The 6,222-nt window shown below is 34.4% G+C and overlaps 1 non-coding gene across 1 annotated transcript; it reads right to left on the minus strand.

The window, feature by feature from the left end:
- Nucleotides 1-5,786: 5,786 nt before the first annotated feature.
- LOC118974080 (U7 small nuclear RNA) lies at nucleotides 5,787-5,848 on the minus strand. Its single transcript, XR_005063661.2, has one exon. It is a non-coding gene; the product is annotated as a U7 small nuclear RNA (small nuclear RNA).
- Between the last annotated feature and the right edge of the window lie 374 nt (nucleotides 5,849-6,222).

Raw genomic sequence — 6,222 nt, forward strand, 5'->3', positions numbered from 1 at the left:
CCATCCATAAATGAAGACACACAATTCAGCCAAAGTCAGCTTCAAAAAACACAGCAAATAACTGCTCCATAGCTCTACCTCCCTGTGCCTCCATGCTGTATTTTAATATATGAACATATTGGTGCATGAAGTGATAAAAACACCTAGTGATAAAATCATTAAGCTGTGATATCATATTCTGTCATACATAGTATATTATGGCTATTACTCTATGCACACCTGATATTTCCAGAGAACTCTAAGGAGAATTATAGTTTGCCTGAGAAATAAAAACTGTACCTCTTGGTGCTTGAAGGCAACAGTAACAGAACATGTGATATAAGCAGACGAAATTCTACTGAATTTCTGCTTGTGTTTCTCTTAGTGCATTTGGTACTATTTTATGTACTTTTTCTGTTTATCATTCCCATTCCATATATTTTTTTCTTATGGCTATAATATTTTTCACTTTATTACTTATTATTCTTTTAAATCTTTCTGAGAATTATTCTACACCAAATCTATATACTGTAAAGGTATATGCATCTTTCTAATACAATCCAAGTATGAACAGTAATCTTAAATATAGAAGAGCTGGTATTTATTTTAATCTGTCATCTGTTTTATCTGCAATTTCATTATTTAGTTACTATTAGTAATTCCTAAAAGTCTTCAATGAACACCTTCTATATCTTTTTCTAGTTTTTATTGTTTAGATAATAAAACTGGACTCCTTTATTATTCTATGAAGATGCTCCATCTATTAATTTTATTCTAATCTGCTGTTACTTCACTTTTGAAGCTGCTAATTAATTATCCCCAGTTAATATCTTGTGTCTTATTTCATGCTTAAAGAATTCCAGATACTCAAGGTTGGGCAGCTATTAAACCAGTACTTGAATTCTCATTCCAACTCAATGTTCAGAACCTGTATTTTACATTTTCGGAAAAGTCTGACCACAGAAGTATCTTTATTTTGTGTTTAAATAAACTATTTTCCTCCAGAGTTTTCTCACTAACCTTTTAGCCTCTAGCCATCTAATCCAAAAACAAATTGAAGAGATTTAAGTATCTTCACAAATCACAGCTTATTCTTTCATATTGTTAAAGCTTTTCTTCCCTAAAATATATCCATTTACCAAATAACCCTATTAAAGAATGGGCAGAGGATATGAACAGACAGTTCTCCAAAGAAGAAATTCGGATGGCCAACACGCACATGAAAAGATGCTCCACATCACTAATTATCAGGGAAATGCAAATTAAAACCACAATGAGATATTACCTCACATCAGTTAGGATGGCAACACTGAAAAGACTAGGAACAATAAATACTGGCAAGGAGTGGAGAAAGGGGAACCCTCCTACACTGCTGGTGAGAATGTAAATTAGTTCAACCATTGTGGAGAACAATATAGAGGTTCCTCAAAAAAACTAAAAATAGAAATACCATTTGACCTGGGAATTCCATTCTTAGGAATTTACCTAAAAAATACAAGATCCCAGATTCAAAAGACATATGCATCCCTATATTTATCACAGCACTATTTATAATAGCCAAGATATGGAAGCAACCTAAGTGTCCATCAGTAGATGAATGGGTAAAGAAGATGTGGTACATATACACAATGGAATATTATTCAGCCATAAGAAGAAATCAAATCCTAACATTTGCAACAACATGGATGGAGCTAGAGGGTATTATGCTCAGTGAAATAAGCCAGGTGGAGAAAGACAAGTACCAAATGATTTCCCTCACTTGTGGAACTGAAGGACCAAAACAGCAACAGACTCACAGACTCCAAGAAGGGATTAGCAGTTACCAAAGGGGAGGGGTGATGTAGGGTGGGTGGAGAGGGAAGGAAAAGCATATTGAGAGGTATTATGATTAGTACACATGGTGTGTATGTGGTCACGGGGAAGACAGTGTAGCACAGAGAAGGCAAGTAGTGTCGGTGGCATCTTACTACACTGATGGACAGTGACTTCAATGGAGTATGGGTGGGGACTTGATAATATGGGTGAATGTAGTAACCACAATGTTTTTCATGTGAAACCTTCATAAGAGTGTATATCAATGATACCTTAATAAAAAAAAAATATATATATATATATATATATATATATATATATATATATATATACACATATACATTTACTCCAACCATGTGCCTTCAATTTTTTGACATTAACTTTCCATCTAGGTATCTCTTTTGAAATGTGATATTCAGAACTGAGCACTATATTCCAAGGATGGTATGAACATATGTAAATAAGATACATTTACATTCAGTGTATCTTAGGTGGAAGAATGGGAATTCCTTCCCCACTGCTAGAAGATCAGAATCTCTATTACTGTTCTTTTAAATTTTACTACCACTACCTTGAGCCCTCCAGTTGAAAATCACTGTATGTAATGAGAGTTGATACCAACAAGAATTGTGTTGCCCATCAACATAAATTCAGTGTTAACTATTTTACATGAAATACTTCTGTTACTACTTTAAAAAAACAAACTCAGTTTAGATTTTAACCTAGAAAAACTGAATAGGCTTCTCAAACTTTACTGTATTTAATCAGGGTTATTACCACTTGTCCTCATGCAGCTGATTTTATGGTAAAAACCAGGAATCTTAAGCTTATTACCTGGAAAATCAAGTGGAGCTCTCTGACACAAAAAAGAATATAGCATTCTCTGGGGAAAAAAGGCTTTTCCCAGAAACTAAGAGAAATGACAAAAGAACAATAAGGACAAAAAATAGGGCATGGTGCCAAACATAGTCTATATGTCACAAGGTCTGACTATCAGTAGAGCTGGGATTAAACTGGAGGAAGACATCGCAGACTGACTCAGAGCTGTAAGGAAAGAGATGGGGTGGCAGGGGATATTTCTTGAAAACTCCATGTTTGTAGTGTAGATTTATGGAATAAAGGACAGAGTTACAGGCAGGTTGTGGGTGAGATGAGGGCCACCATGGATGCAGCCCTTTTCTCTGACTCAAACCAAAAGCACTTAAAACTGACTTTAAAGGAAAGTCAAATTTATGGTTTCATATAACCATTTCTCTTTGGTGGTAGTCTAATAAAGATAAAACTTTCCATGGACTATGAATTTTTAAAATCAGAAAGTTTTTTAAAATCAGAAAACTTTAAGATTTTGAATTATGTAAACAGTTTAAATTAGGTAGAGCACAGTTCCAAATGACCCACCTTACTCCTTCGATGCAAAAGATATGGGCTGCAGTCCATTGTTGTAAACTGACAAAACAAAACAAAGCAAGATATAAATCAAGTATGTGGAAGATCAAAATTCTCTGATTGTAAATGTTTAGAGACTGAGCTCTCTTCTTTTTTCTTGTCGGCTACTGAAATGCAGGATTTTTAACACCACATATATCAACCATTATACCAGTTTAAATTTTGAAGGAAAAATGGCCCATAGAGAGAATATAGAGGAGGAAGAGATCTGTATAACTTGTTCTGTAAAAACAAGTACTGTTGGGTTAGTTGGTGACCGATTAAGATTGTGAAACAGAAGAAAAAAATACATGAAAATGCTCAAAAAACTCTGAAACAAAATATAAGAAATAAACATAGTATCAGAAAAATCAAATGGAAATTTGCAACAGATTTTCCTAAGGAGAAAGATGAACTGTTTTTATTCCTAAGGAAGTATTTTTAACTATGGTCTTTATAATAAAAGACACATTACATAAAATCAAAAGATTACAAACTAAGAAAAAAGTAAACTAGAAGACATTAAAAACATTTAGCATAATAATTTCTATCTTTGGAAATCAAAAATGGCATCAGAAGCAAACAGGACCGAGTACAACTGAAGAAAATAAAGTCAGTGCTATGAAGAAGAGATTTGAGAAAATTATTCATAAAGCAAAAGAATGGGACAAAAAAAATGAAGTGATTTAAGAGAAGCATTGAAGATGTGAAATAGAGTTAATAGAAATTCAAAAAAACAGTCAAAATGAACAGAAATAATATTCTGTTTTTGTAGATATCCAAGAATACATATTGGTTTGAACTAATGACCAATTTTGCAATTATTTAAAGGACTCACCACATGGTAAATGAAATACTAATATGAAGAAACACATGTGGAATATCATGGTGAATTTCAAAGATAAGGACATACTGAAATAGGCAGCGAGGTGGCATGATCAGTGATCAGATTCATAAGAAAGAAGGAGTAATTTCATATATCTGTCTCTCACCCCTTTGTTTTCTCATCCCTAATGGTGTGTCCATGCTCTCGTGGTGATCAGTACTCAGCTGAACACTCAAGGGGTGTCCCTCAGCAAACTTCTGGAACTCTTTCATCTTGATGCAGCGACCGTTTTTGGTACTCTCCTCAGTGAACTCCAGCTCCTTTGCTTCCCAGGACTCAGTGTTCTGTCTCTTCAGTGTTGGGTTTCGTTTCCCTGCACTGCTGCCTGGAGACCTTTTAGAGGCAGTAGGTTGGAGCAATTCTGGGGTGTACTCCATTTAGTTCCTGTTTCTCAAGGATCACTGGCTTTTATTGCCTAGTGTCCTCTATCTGGAAAGTCACTGATCAATGTATTTTTTCCAGTGTTGCATTGTTTTAAGGCAGGAGGGTAGACGCAATCCCTGCTATTCCATCTTGGATGAAAGTAAGAGTCTCCATTGCATTTTGTTAGCTATCATTTTTAGGCTTTCCCCCTGCCTCAGCTTTAAAAAAGTATATGTTTAGGGATTTGTTTATATCATATTTTCATCTTTAGTGAGATTTCCTTCTTTCTTTTCAAATGTCTCCTCCTCAGACTAAGTCTAAAGTCTCTATAATTTCTCCACCTACGCTTGCTATGATCCCTCCTTGAGAGCAATGTCGTAGCCCGGGGTGTCTACCTTTGGTAATACTAAAGATAGCAAGGATGCAATTGCTAAGCCAAGAGGAAACTGCCCATGTGCTGGCTTTCAAATTACTGTTTTCCTCAGTCACTGAAGAAATGTTGGAAGCTTTAGTCCCAGTGGTTTAAGATGCCCATCTGAGGATCTTATTTTAAGGATACACTATATATCTGACATATTTACTTCATCATGCTAAGACAGTTGAGCTTCATTTACTCTAACCTGAGAACACAAAGCACCTACATTTTTCAGCTCTGGGCCTCAGAGATGTTTAGTTTGTATTCACCATTATTTTTAAATTGTATCTATTTGGATATTGGAGCTGAAGTTAGAATTTAAAGTGTGGTCAGACAGTGACAACAAAGACCTCTTACTCAGAAGTCTCTAAGGTTTGGTAAGTTTTTGTTAAATATTCCTTGAATACATTATTCACGATTATATTTTCTCTTTTTAATAGTTAATAGGGCATGTAACTATTTCCTTCCTAACAATGTGGGTTATTGAATGGTGAAGACTTTACCTTATTTATCTGTGTTATTTTCACTCTCTATTTAGACCTTAAGGTACTTTGAACCTTCTACTCATCTAATGTACCATATTTGTGAGCCATAAATAACTATGAAAACTCAAAGAAGGTGTCCATTTAATAGAGAGAAAACATAGTTATTTTCTGAGCCTTGTATAGAAATTGTCTGAAGAAGAGAAATTGATCTTTTTAATGCATATGTTAGTTACGACAGTCTGGGTGGTATGGGTTGAGACAGAATTATAGTTTACTTGCTTTGGATTGAAAAAAAGGTTAGAGATTTGTGATGGAGAAAGGAGGAGGAAAATCAAACAGAAAGTGAATCCAATTTAAATAGGCGTAGGCCACATCTGTATAGGGAAAAAAGGCTGAGAGATTTTTTTTTTTTTTTCTTGTGGGGAGTTCTCCAGAAAATACTGGAAAACCTACTAGACAAATTCTAAAAGAGCTGTAACACTGAGAGATATTTTTTAAAACAGGCTTAGGTAATAATTCAAATTGTTGGCTATGATTCATGAAAATGTAGCTCCTTTTTTGTTCACTCAGAATTTGATAAAGTTTTACTAATGTGATGTTGTAGTGATGTGTTTGTTTAGCTTTGCTTTTATTTTTTTGATCCTGGAGTGAAAGTAGTATTTATTTGAAATGGGAAATAAATAAGAATTGCAGTAGGCAAAAGAATGAACAAGGGTCAAGAACTTAAAAGAAGCAAAATTTCAGAAAATGATAGACACATATAAGATCTCCAGAAATATTCAGAGGGATATGCAGTTTCCCAAACACAAGAGATAGGTCTTGAATTAATTTCCTTAAAATATTAAGTGTGTGGACTA

This window comes from Manis javanica, chromosome 11 (genome assembly GCF_040802235.1).
Source record: "Manis javanica isolate MJ-LG chromosome 11, MJ_LKY, whole genome shotgun sequence".
Taxonomy (NCBI): Eukaryota; Metazoa; Chordata; class Mammalia; order Pholidota; family Manidae; genus Manis; species Manis javanica.